The sequence below is a fragment of the Cetorhinus maximus genome, chromosome 2 (genome assembly GCF_964194155.1).
Source record: "Cetorhinus maximus chromosome 2, sCetMax3.hap1.1, whole genome shotgun sequence".
In the NCBI taxonomy this organism is placed as follows: Eukaryota; Metazoa; Chordata; class Chondrichthyes; order Lamniformes; family Cetorhinidae; genus Cetorhinus; species Cetorhinus maximus.
Genome location: NC_135880.1, coordinates 32,941,413 through 32,955,871, shown reverse-complemented (window position 1 = coordinate 32,955,871; position 14,459 = coordinate 32,941,413).

Below are 14,459 nucleotides of genomic sequence, written 5' to 3'. Positions count from 1 at the left end.
TGGTGAAGCTACAACACAAGACTAGTTGCATGCTAAACAGCATAAGCAGCAAGCAATAGATAGAGCTAAGTGATTCCAAAACCAACAAATCAGATTTTTAAAATTCATTCATGAGATGTGGTCTTTCCTGGCTGGGCCATCATTTATTGCCCATCCCTAGTTGCCCACTGAGAAGATGGTGGTGAGCTGCCTTCTTGAACCGCTGCAGTCCATGTGGCGTAGGTATACCCACAATGCTGTTAGGAAGAGAGTTCCAGGATTTTGACCCAGCGACAGTGAAGGAACGACGATATATTTCCAAGTCAGGATGGTGAGTGACTTGGAGGGGAACTTTCAGGTAGTGATGTTCCCATCTATCTGCTACCTTTGTCCTTCTATATGGTAGTGTTCTTGGGTTTGGAAGGTGCTGTCTAAGGAGCCTTGGTGAATTCCTGCAGTGCATCTTGTAGATGGTACACACTGCTGCTACTATGCATCAGTCGTGGAATGAGTGAATGTTTATGAATGTGGCAGCAATCAAGCGGGCTGCTTTGTCCTGGGCAGTATCAAGTTTCTTGAGTGTTGTGGGAGCTGCACTCATGCAAGCAAGTGGATCCATCACACTCCTGACTTGCGCCTTGTTGATGGTGGACAGGCTTTGGGGAGTCAGAAGGAAAGTTACTCATTGCAGAATTCCTAGCCTCTGACCCGCTGTTGTAGCCACAGTATTTATATGGCTAGTCCAGTTCAGTTTTTGGTCAATGGTAACCCCCAGGATGTTGAAAGTGGGGGAATTCAGTGATGGTAATACCATCAATGGGTGATGGTTAGATTCTCTCTTGTTGGAGATGGTCATTGCCTGTGTGGTGCGAATGATGCTTGACACTTGTGAGCCCAAGCCTGGATATTATCCAGGTCTTGCTGCATTTGGACATGGACTGCTTTAGTATCTGAGGAGTCTTGAATGGTGCTAAACATTGTGCAATCATCAGCGAACATCCCCACTTCTGACCATATGGTGGAAGGAAGGTCATTAATGAAATAGCTGAAGATGGTTGGGCCTAGGACTCCTAGGACCTGAGGAACTCCTGCAGTGATGTCCTGGAGCTGAGACGACTAAAATCCAACAATCACAAGCTTTTTTACTTAGTTCTGTTGAAGACTCATACGGACTCGAAACGTTAACCGTGTTCCTCTTCTCAGACACTGCCAGACCTGCTGAGTTTTTCCAGGTATTTTTATTTTCATTTTGGATTTCCAGCATCCGCAGTTTTTTGCTTTTAATCACAAGCAACTTCCTTTGTGCTAGGTATGACTCCAACCAGTTTTCCTCGATTCCCATTGACTCCAGTTTTGCTAGGGTTCCTTGATGCAATACTCGGTCTAATGCTGTCTTGATGTCAAGGGCAGTCACTGTCACCTCATCTCGGGAGTTCAGCTCTTTTGTCCATGTTTGAACCAAGGCTGTAGTGAGGTCAGGAGCGAAGTGACCCTGGCGGAGCCCGGGCGTCAGTGAGCAGGCTATTACTAAGCAAGAGCCACTTGATAGCACTGTTGATTACCCCTTCCATTACTTTACTGATGATTGAGAGTAGACTGATGGGGCGGTAATTGGCTGGGTTGGATTTCTCCTGCTTTTTATGTACAGGACATACCTGGGCAATTTTCCACTTTGCTGGGTGGATGCCAGTGTTGTAGCTGTACTGGAACAGCTTAGCTAGGGGCACAGCAAGTTCTGGAGCACAAATCTTCAGTACTATCACTGGAATATTGTCAGGGCCCATAGCCTTTTCAGTATCCAGTGCCTTCAGACATTTCTTGATATCACGTGGAGTGACATTGGAATCGAATTGGCTGAAGACTGGCATCTGTGATGCTCTGGACTTCTGGAGGAGGCCAAAGTGAATCATCCACTTGGCACTTCTGGCTGAAGATTGTTGCAAATGCTTCAGCCTTAACTTTTGCACTGATGTGCTGGGCCCCCCATCATTGAGGATGGGGATATTTGTTGTGACTCCTCCTCCAGTGAGTTGTTCAATTGTCCATTCATGACTGGATGTGGCAGGACTGCAGAGCTTAGATCTGATCCGTTGATTGTGGCATCACTTAGCCCTGCTATCACTTGCTGTTTATGCTTTTTGGCACGTAAGTAGTCCTGTGTTATAACTTCATCTGGTTGACACCTCATTTTTAGGTATGCCTGGTGCTGCTCCTGGCATGCCCTCCTGCACTCTTCATTGAACCAGGGTTGATTGCCTGGCTCGATGGTAATGGTAGAGTGGGGGATATGCCGGGCCATGAGGTTACAGATTGTGTTCGAGTACAATTCTGCTACTGCTGATGGCCCACAGCGCCTCATGGATGCCCAGTTTTGAATTGCTAGATCTATTCGACATCTATCCCTTTTAGCACAATAGTAATACCACACAACACGATGGAGAGTATCCTCAATGTGAAGGCGGAACTTCGTCTCCACAATGACTGTGTAGTAGTCATTCCTACCAATACTGCCATGGACAGATGCATCTGCGGCAGGCAGGTTGGTGAGGATGAGGTCAAGTATGTTTTTGCATCTTGTTGGTTCCTTTACCATCTGCCATGGACCCAGTCTAGCAGTTATTTCCTTTAGGACTTGGCCAGCTCAGTCAGTAGTGGTGCTACCGAGCCAATCTCGGTGATGGACATTGAAGCCCCCCACCCAGAATACATTTTGCACCCTTGCCACCATCAGTGCTTCCTCCTAGTGGTGTTCAACATGGAGGAGCACTGATTCATCAGCTGAGGGAGGGCAGTACGTGGTAATTAGCAGGAGGTTTCTTTGCCCATGTTTGACCTGATGCCATGAGACTTCATGAGGTCCAGAGTCAATGTTGAGGACTCCCAGGGCAACTCCCTTCTGAGTGTATACCACTGTGCCGCCACCTCTGCTGGGTCAGTCCTGCCGGTGGGACCTGACATTCCCAGGGATGGTGACGGTGGTATCTGGGACATTATCTGTAAGATATGATTTCGTAAGGATGGCTATGTCAGGCTGTGGCTTGATTAGTTTGTGAGATAGCTCTCCCAATTTTGGCACTAGCCTTAGTAGGCAGGACTTTGCAGGGTCGACAGGGCTGAGTTTGTCGTTGTCATTTCTGGTGCCTAGGTCATCCATCTGGTTTCATTCCTTTTTTGAGGCTTGCTAGGCCATTTCAGAGGGCATTTAAGAGTCAACCAGATTGCTGTGGATCTGGAGTCACATGTTGACCAGACCAGGTAAAGATGGCAGATTTCCTTCCCTAAAGGGCATCAGTGAACCATATGGGTTTTCACAACAATTGACAATGGCCATCATTAGGTTTTTAATTTCGGATTTTTATTGAATTCAAATTCCACCACCTGCCATGGAGGGATTTGAACCCAGGTCCCCAGAGTATTACCCTGGCTCTCTGGATTACTAGTCCATTGACAATACCACTATGCCATCACTACCCCCAGATATAAGCTCTGCAGTCCTGCCACATCCAGTTGTGAATGGTGGTGGACAATTAAACAATCCACTGGAGGAGGAGACTCCACAATATAACCAATCTCAATAATGGAGGAGCCCCGCACATCAGTGAAAAAGATAAGGCTGAAACATTTGCAACAATCTTCAACCAAAAGTGCTGAGTGTATGATCCATCTCGGCCTCCTCCAGAGGTCCCCAGCATCACAAATGCCAGTCTTCATGCCAATTCAATTCGCTCCATGTGACATAAGAAACAACTGAAGGCACTGGATACTGAAGATAGTACTGAAGACTTTTACTTCAGAACTTGCCGTGCCCCCAGCCAAGCTGTTCCAGTACAGCTACAACACTGGCATCCAGCCAGCAATGTGGAAAATTGCCCAGGTGTGTCCTGTACACAAAAAGCAGGAGAAATCCAACCTGGCCAATTACTGACCCATCAGTCTACTCTCCATCATCAGTAAAGTGATGGAAGGTGTCATCAATAGTGCTATCAAGTGGCACTTGAGTCATAGAGGTGTACAGCACTGAAAAAGCCCCTTCAGCTCATCGTGCTTCACAATAACCTGTTCACTGAAGCTCAGTTTGGGTTCTGACAGGGTCACTTAGCTCCTGACCTTATTACAGCCTTGGTTCAAACATGGACAAAAGGGCTGAAGTGGCTGCCCTTGCCATCAAGGCAGCATTTGACCAAGTGTGGCATCAAGGAGCCCTAACAAAATTGGAGTCAATGGGAATCAGGGGAAAACTCTTCACTGGTTGGAGTCATACCTAGCACAAAGGAAGATTGTGGTGGTTGTTGGAGGTCAGTCACCTCAGTTTCAGGACATCACTGCAGGAGTTCCTCAGGGTAGTGTCCTAGGCCCAACAATTTTCAACTGCTTCATCAATGACCTTCCTTCCATCATGAGGTCAGAAGTGGGGATGTTCGCTGATGATTGTATAATGTTCAGCACTATTTGTAACTCCACAGATACTGAATCAGTCCAAGTCCAAATGCAGCAAGTCCAGGATGACATCTAGGTTTGGGCTGACATGTGACAAATAACATTTGTGCCACACAAGTGTCAGGCAATGACCATCTCCAACAAAAGAGAATCTAACCATCAGCGCTTGACATTCAATGGTATTACATTACTGAATCCCCCACTATCAATATCCTGGGGGTTACCATTGACCAGAAACTGAACTGGACTAGCCATATAAATACTGTGGTTACAAGAGCAGGTCAAAGGCTAGGATTCCTGAAGCGAGCAATCACCTTCTGACTCCCCAAAGCCTGTCCACCATCTACAAGCCACAGGTCAGGAGTGTGATGGAATACTCTCCACTTGCCTGGATGAGTAGAGCTCCAATAACACTCAAGAAGCTTGACACCATCCAGGACAAAGCAGCCCGCTTGATTAGCACCACATCCACAAATGTTCACTCCCATTACCACCGATGTACAGTGGCAGCAGTGTGTACCACCTACAAGATGCACTGCAGGAACTCACCAAACCTCCTTCGGCAGCACCTTCCAAAGCCACAAATGCTACCATCTAGAAGGACAAGGGCAGCAGATAGAAGGGAGCACCACCACCTGGAACTCCCCCTCCAAGGCACCCATCGTCCTGACTTCAAAATATATCACCTTTCTTTCACTGTCACTGGGTCAAAATCCTGGAGCTCCCTCCCTAATAGCATCATGGGTATACCTACACCACATGGTCTGCAGCAGTTCAAGAAGGCAGCTCACCACCACCTTCCCAAGGTCAAGTAGGGATGGGTAATAAATGCTGTAGTAGCCAGTGACACTCATATCCCATGAACAAATAAAAAAAGCATTCCTCCTTGCTATCTACCGTGCTGCCAATTTTTGAGTCACCTGAAAACTTCTTGATCATTTTCCATACACTTATGTCCAAATCATTAATATATGCCCCTAAAAGCAGGGGTCCTAATATTCAGCCCTGCAGAATCCCACTGGAAATAGCCTTCCAATCACAAAAACATCCATCAACAGTTACCCTTTGTTTTCTGCCATTGAGCCAGTTTTGTATCCAGCTTGCTATATTCCCCTGGATCCCATGGGTTTTTATTTTTTAACAGTCTGCCATGTGGGACCTTGTCAAATGCCTTGCTAAAATCCATGTAGACAACATCAACTGGATTACCTTCATCAATCTTCCTTGTTTCTTCCTCAAAAAATTCAATCAAATTTGTAGGACACAACCTTCCCTTAAACACTTTTGTGCTATCCCTTATGAATGGGAGTAAGTGAGATGTTGGATATATCAGAAATAGTATAGTTCTAAATTCACATAAACCAACAGGTTTTATTAAACTTTAATATAACACCTTGATACCCCAAATATTGGTATATATTGGCAGCCCAGGAAGATTGATTCACAGAGTCAGAAAAAAAGCCCATGGACTGAAAAATACTGTAGGAATCTCACCACAGGCAGGATGACATGAGGTGAGTTTTAAGTGAGAACTACTAGGCAACAAAGCAAATGTATTAGTGTAATCAGCAGAAAGGAGCTGTAATAGTTCTGAATGAGTGGAATTTCTACAGCCTAATGCAGTAAACACAATCACACCATAATCCAAGAGGTACAGATCCAAGGGATAGATTGGCCTATTCCTGTTTCTCTATTCCCCTTAAATGCATTTATGCCATGCCACTCAACAACTCCCTTAATGGAAACCCATCAGCACATTCCTCTGACTCTAATGCAAGGGAGTTATCATAATATGGCAACTGTGGAAATAAGTTATTGCGTAAGAAAGAATCTGCACTTATGTAGCATTTTTCATGCCCCCAGGATGTTACAAAGTTCTTCAAAACCAATGAATTGCATTAGAAGCATAGTTACTGTTATTTTGTAGGCAAGTGAAGCAAGCTGATTTGTTGACAGCAAGATTCCCAAAACTGCCTGTGAGGTAAATCCAGTTAATTTTAGCGATATTGGTTGAGGGGTAAATGTTGGCCAGAATACCAGTGCTCTTCTATAATAACCATCTGAACAAGCATATGGGACCCTGATTTAATGTCACATCCAAAAAACGATAGCTCCAACAATGTGACATTCATTCAGTATTGCACTGAACGTGGGCCTAGATTTTGTGGATCTGGAGTAGGGCTTCACCTCACAATGTTGTGACTTGAAGGCAAGAGTGCATCAATCTAATCTAATTCCATGTAAGGTACAGTGTAAAAGTCTCTGAAAATACCTTTCCTTTTGAACTGCTCTGAATCCAACATATTAAAATTTGGGCCTCCTACAAATACTTTTCACAGCAAGAAGACAGTTGTCAAAGGCCAACAGAGTTAAAACTGCATATTTCTGCCTTCTATCAATGGACTAACACACTTTAACCCAATCGGCTGCACCAGAGAACATGTGGAATGTCATACAGTCTCTGCAGAAACCTCCTATGCCGATTGTCTGGGTTTTCTACAAATCGTTTGCTGGTGTTATGGTGGATGATTGAGAGAGCCACTGCAGAAATTCAATTCCATTGAGGATAGCAGAATGTATTTCCAGCTCACCATGCTTCAGAATAAAAAGCTATCAATCAATTCAGTTCAAAATCACAATGGTGGAAGGTGCATGTTAATGAGCAATGCAGCATACACATTTGCTTTACCCAGGACCTTCAAATTATTATTTTAAATGATCCTCAACCTAACTTCTCTTTAGAGTATGGCTCCCTAGATGGCTCAGACATTAGAGATAAAAGGTAATTCATTTGCCTAAATGTTTTATTATTTTACAGCTACTGTATCTATGCACAGCCAAGGATCATACTTGAGTTTTATGGTATAAATTTTCTGGTAGACATAAACCCGACTGGAAGTCATGTTGTGTAATTTTCAGTGCTGGCGCAATGCCAGGTATGTAGGCCAATGACTGGTGGATAGTATCAAACAGCACGTCCCTTCGGCTGTTTGCAATAGGCAGACTACTGACCGTACGCAACCAGCCTGTGCTTACAAAACTCAGAACATAATGTCTTACATTAGTTGTGATTCTGTGATTGAGCAGCACTTGCTGAACAATCCTGAGTGTGCTAAGAATTACATTAAACATCGCTTTAAGATTATCAGCTAGCCTTACAATGTAGCTCACTTATGCTTGCTAGAAGCTATATATATTTATATGCAGGGACCTGTCCTCTGCAGGCAAAAGGAACATGTCTAGGCCTTGCGCTTCTTTTGAATTAAACAAAAGCATGGGGAACAATAGATCAGAGCTGACTTGTGAACCAATCATGCAGTATAAATTGTTGTTCCCTTTGAATTTTAGCATTCTTGATAGTCCTGGTGACTGTCCTGATGAATGCAAGATGATAAGCTTCTACAGCATGTCTCCTTTTCAGAAATACTCAAGTTTTATACTACCGAGCGACTATAAATGCAAGTCTTTCTTTTTGGAATAATAGCAGATAATTGAAATAATTTTCTGAGCATCAAAGCACCTGAACTCTCCTGGTAATTCTGATGCCTGCACATGTGCCAGAACATAGACAGGACTGGGCATCCCCGACACAGTTGTAAAACTTGCCCAATTTTCTTTTTCAGTGAAGTCAATAGAAATCTGGTGGGTGCTTGTTTTGCACCTATTCCAATATTGGATTCCATCCCACATAAGTGAAAACCTACTAGTGGATAGGGAAGATATAGGCAGGTTTGTTAATACAGTGCACATATTTACAAGTTAGGAAAAGGTCTCCTCTGGAGCTTGCTGAATCACTTTATAGTCAGCAAAGGATTTTTTTCTGCAGCCTCTTCGGGTTCCTCTTGCTGTGGTTTGGTGGTATCCATCTTTAGGTTCTCCGTGTTGCTGCCTCTTCACACAGTAAAGTTGTGGAGCAAGGACACCCCTTGAAACTTCCTGGCACCTGGAGGACTGCTTCTCCATGCCAGTGGTGCATTCTATGATTACTCTGTCAACTCATCGTATCTATTTCCAGCTGGTGTTCTTGTACTGCAGAATTGGCATCAGCTAGGGCTCCAGGGTCTTCCTTGGTCTTTCAAGAGCCACCTTATTACTTTCCTTTATGGATTACAAGCACCTCTCTCAACCCCTCCACTGTCCCTAACTTATCAGACTGCTTATCTGACATCCAGTACTAGATGAGCAGAAATTTCCTCCAATTAAATATTGGGAAGATTAAAGCCATTGCCTTCAGTCTCCACCACAAACTCCGCTCCCTTGCGATCAATTCCATCCCTCTTCATGGCAACTGTCTGAGGCTGAACCAGACTCTTTGCAAACTCACTGTCATATTTGACCCCAAGATGAGCTGTCAGCCACATATCTACATTGATATTTCCACCTCTGTAACATTGCTCGTTGCTGCTCCTGCCTCAGCTCATCTGCTGCCGGTATCCTCATCTATGCTTTTTGTAACCCCACACTTGAATATTCTAATGCTTTCCTAGCTGCCTTCCCATATTCTACCCTTTGTAAACTTGAGGTAATCCAAATGTATGCTGCCCATGTCCTATATCGCATCAAATGCCCTCTATGCTGATCTGCTTGGCACCCAGTTAAATAATGCCTTGTTTTTAAAATTCTCATCTGTTTTCAAATCCCACCATGGTCTCCCTATCTTGCAAACTCCTCTAGCCCACAGCCCTCCAAGATTTCTGAGCTCTTCTAATTCCAGCCTCTTGAACATCCCTAATTTTAATCACTCCACCATTGGTTGCCCTGCTTTCAGCCAGCTAGGCCCTAAGCTCTGGAATTTCCTCCCTAAACCTCTCCACCTCTCTTCCTTGCCTTCCCCCTTGTCAAACTGAAAACTTTGACCAAGCTTTAGGTCATTTGCCCTAGTATGTTATGGCTAATGTGGATCAGTGTCATATTTTGTTTTATAATGCCTTTGTGAAACGCCTTTGCTCATTTTATTACATTAAAGGTGTTCTATAAATACAAGCTGTTGTTAAATATTGGTGGCATTGTGAATTGTCTTAAAATGAAGGTATTGTGATTGCTGCCTGGGAAGTAAAAAATAATTTTCATTATTCATTGCTGATGGTTGTAAACACACATGGGGTGCAATCCTTTTCAACTCTTTCACATTTTGTGTAAAGGAAGGTAGGGCAAACTTTAACCCCCTATAACTTCAGGATCCTGCAACCCCTTAAAGTTTGCACAGCTACTATTGTTTGGTCATGGGAAAGGAGACAAAATTATTTGTTTAAACAGATATGGCATCAGGAACTTGCTTAGTACATTTGTGAACAGCTGATTGGCTTCATTACAAACATTGATAGGCGTAGCCAGGAATGATTCCAAAGCAGAAAAGTTGTGTGCTTGTACATCCCCTGTCTCCTTTGCTCCACCAGTGGTGGCTGTGCCTTCGGCCAGTATAGGCCATTATCTCCGGAATTCCTTCCCCAGTCCTGCACCTCTGTACCATTCTCTTCCCCTTTAAGATCTCCCCGACACAGCATCTGATCACATGTCCTAATAGTTTATTCTTTGGCTCGATGTCAATTTTTTTAATCTTATCTCCTGCAACGTGCCTCAAGACGTTTTATTACATTAAAGGTGCTATCTAACTGCAAATTTTGTTGTTCTTAACATTGAGCCTTTGGCAGTGTCATGCCTGTGGACAAATGGCACAATACAAGCATGACTTCCCTTTTCCTGCAAATCAAGATTTATGCACTTCTGCCTGTAGACGTGGGTGGGAGGGTGCCAGCATGTTTGTACAGATCGGTGAAGTATTACCTGCTTGGCAATCTTCCATTGCTCCTCTTCTTCCTCAAAAAAAAACCCACAAGGGACGTTCCCATTAAAAAAAACATTGCGGAGGCTGAAAGAAAACAGGATCGAGATTTGCAGAAACGAGTATAACAAAACGTCAAGGAAATCTTCATAGAGGGCTCTTCATATTCACTCTGTGAACAGCTCGGTTCCTAGAAACAAAGGCCACATATAAATGAGTTGAAGAATCAGTACAATGTCAGCGTGGATAACAGGAAATTGCAGACACAACGCGATATTGTCATTGTCGTCTTATTGCCATACATCTGCCGACAAACCGGTAGGCATTTCCTGGGATGTTGAAAAATGCTATCATGAGGTTGGATTGGCATTAAACATAGTGGATATCAGCTCCTTCTTCCAATTGGTTACACCCACTTTATGTCTGATAACTGAATCCAAAAGCTAGGCTTCGATGTTTCAGTGACATGCCACACGGGAGGTTAGCCTAACGAGCCATCGCGAACCTCTGTTTTTAAAGGAAACGTTGAAAATTATCTCCTGCTTAAAATAAAAAGGAATTTTAAAAATCCACTATCAACAGAATCAGAGGCAGTGATATTGAAGCCTCATATTGTCTTTAAGTGGGTTAAAATTTAGTCACAGGTCCTAACAGTTTGAAACTTTAGTCTCACATAGAACAGCTGTTGCTGCTGATCGGTAAGGAGCAACATCTGTAAATTAATCCAAACCATGGGAAAACAGAAGCTTTTGTGTTTCATTTTCCTCAGTTAAACGCGACCTTCTGCTTCTGGCATGTAAGGCACGTTTGACATTGTACCTGTTTTATACTCTCAATTCCTTGATGCGTAATATAAATAAGCTGCCATCAACCATTCATCATAGGGCACTTCAAATGAGTCTTCCTTTCATAGATCGGTTTATGTAAAATATCAACGCAAAGTATAAAAAATTAAGTCAGAAAGGAAAACGTGCTGGGTTGGCAGTTCTGTCCCCAGCTCCAACCACATCATGCTTCAGCTGTTACTGGTGGTCTCCAGAGAATATTAAAACATTTGAGGAGCATATATATGTCCATTGTATGTGCTTTTAAAAAATGTTTTTAAAAAGGCAGGACACTGGAGCCTGGGTATTCTGACTACTGCCTCTCTGAAAAAGCAGTCGCTGTGAGCAAGGATTTGAAAAGAATTTCCCTGGGGGAGCGTGAAAGAATGGCACTACCTAGGAGCATACCTTTATATTTAGTATTCCTTGATTTGGAGGAGGAGGAGTGTCTGCATCAGGGAAGGATATGAATGTCTGAGGAGACTGAGAAGAGTAAAGAATTAGCCAGAAAGAAGACAGAGGCTCTATTCTCTAGCTATCCGAGGAGCAATGTCTGAGACAGTTCCATTAACCTAAAGATGCACTCTGTTATAAGATATTGGAACTTGACCTGGGGACATCCTCTTGGGAAATCACCACCTCCCAACAAGCACCAAGTTGTAGCTTGGCTGGTGGTGAGAAAGGCCCTCCCCGTCAGATCCTTCCTACATACCAGGAGTCTCACCCCCTCCGCACGTTGCCCTCGAGGTGGCTGTGATGGGGAGAGTAACCGTTGTTCACCTCCTTGTGGATTGTGCCTTTGCAAAGAAGGTCAGGAGGGAGATGCTGTGGTTTCTGTCGAGGTTCATCCTGAGCAGCGCCGTGACACAGGACTCTGTGCTCTATGGGCTGTTCCCAGGGACACCCACCGAGACAAACATCAACTGCAGCTGGAGGATCATCAGCTCGGTGAAAGACACTCTTTGGCCTGCCCGAAACTTGTTGGTCTTCCAGTGCAAAGAGTTGTCCCCGACCGAGTGTTGCAGACTGGCACATTCCAAGGTCCAGGGCTATGTGATAAGGGATGCACTAAAGCTTGGGGCAGCCGCCTCAAAGGCACAATGGGGAAAAGGTTGCTGTCTTTCTGCCACAGTGCACCGAGGGGCTGGGAATTGTATAGACCTCTTGGCCTGTACGGCTCACAATGAATGTATGTAGTGAAAACTAAATGTATCATAATTGTATTGAAGCACCTCAGAGTGCAATATGATGTATGTCAATAACTCCAATACCATTGCACAGTCTGACTGTCTGTAATGACCATATTGAAATGACTGTAATATTCATTGACTGTATTGAAGCACCTCGTGATCCATGTGTAAAAGTTGAATATGATTGCACTTTTTGTGATGGCCATTTCGAAATGTTTTGTAATGTTCTTTCAGATATTTTATGAATAAAGTACATTTTTCAAAAAAAAAGTGTAGGCTGATCATTTCATATTAGTGCAGATGTTCTATTTTACATGTCTCATTAGTACATTGACACATCAAGCATGTGACAGATACATTTGTTCATTGCAGTTGAGGAATTCAATGAGACGGCTTTGGACTTCATCAGAGTGGTAGACTTCCCAAGAGTGCAAGAGGCAACAAAACTGCAGTCATTTTGCTTCAGAGCATCAGTTGATGAGATAATTACATTCATTAACAGAAAGGTATTCTGCATTTTAATGTGCAACTGGTTTGTGAGCATGGGAATAAGATCATACATTTTACATCTGGGTATCCCAGAAATCAGCCTGATGCCTTCATCACAAAGCAGTCCTCTGTTCCAGCACTTTTTAAAGATACAAGGTAGATAAATGGATGGCTGCTTGAAGTCAGGATTCCATGCACTTCCACTGGGGTACAATGAGTTCCACACATCCGTTAAGGTTATTGCTGAACACACTTTAGGAATGCTGACATCTAGATTTCAGTACCCAGGCAGTTCTGATGAAGCTCCTCAATATCCTCCAGCTTGCATGTCCAGAATAATAATACCCTGCAGCATTCTTCACCATGTTGCTTTGCAGAGGGGTATTCAACTTCAGGAAGATGATTGTGATAAGAAGGAACCACCCAGGGAGAAGCAGGAGGTTCTGCAAGAGGGACCTGATCTTCATGAAGCCATGCCTGTCAAGCCACTGGGATTGGGTATGTCCGCTGATCTTAGATTGCGGTAGTGGCACCTAATAGCTTCAGTTATGCCCCTTCATTGTGCACTCTTACTAAAAATTTTCTGACAGGAACTACTCTACTTTAAAAAGTATAGATTTTTTGGATTTCAAGGTGCTCATCAAATGGGAGGAAGCATTTGGCTTAGAAGTAGCACTCTTACCTCTGAGACAGAGGATGTAGAGTTTCAAAGCCCACTCCAGACAGTGCTGGAAAGTTGAGGCCAGAGCACAGAACCGGGAGCCCTGGCCAATATTTGTGCCCCAATCAAGATGTCTAAAATTGGGAGTTTGTGCCAAAATTGGGAGTGCTGTCCCACAGTCTAGTCAAGCAACATAATCAAAGCAAAATATTGCAGATGCTGGAACTCTGAAATAAAAAACAGAAAATACTGGAAAAACTTAGCAGGTCTGGCAGCATCCATACAGAGAATAACAGAGTTAACATTTCAAGTCCAATATGGCTCTTTTTCAGAACTAGTCAACAGTTAGGCAATAGCCTAATATAGTCATACTCAACAAATCATACCTTCCAGACAGTGTCCAAGACACCACCATCACCATCCCTGGGTATGCCTTGTCCTACTGGCAGGGCAGACCCACCAGAGGTTGCAGCACAGTGGCATACATTAGAGAGGGAGTTGTCACAGGAGTCCTCATGGTATCAAGTCAAACATGGGCAAGGAAACCTCCTGTTGATTACCACCTACCTCTTCCCGCACCACACCGCCCCCCCGACCCCCCCCCCCCCCAACTCAGCTGATGAATCAGTACTCCTCCATGTTGAACACCAAAGAAGCACTGAGGGAGGAAAGAGCACTGAATATGCTCTAGGTGGGGGATTTCAATGTCCATCACCAGGAGTGGCTTGGTAGCACCACTATTAACTGAGCTGGCCAAGTCCTAAAGGGCATTGCTGCTAGACTGGGTCTGCAGCAGGTGGTGAGGGAACCAACAATAGGGAAATTCTACTTGACCTCATGCTCACCAAGCTACCTGTCACGGATGCATCTGTCCATGACAGTATTGGTAGGAGTGACCACCACATAGACCTTGTGGAGACAAAGTCCCGTCTTCACATTGAGGATACCCTCCATCGCGTTGTGTGGCACTACCGCCGTGCTAGATGGGATAGATTCCGAACAGATCTAGGAGGTTCCACGAATATCCCATCTTCAATGATGGTAGAGCCCAGCACATCAGTGCAATAGGCAAGGGTGAAGGATTGGCAGCCACCTTC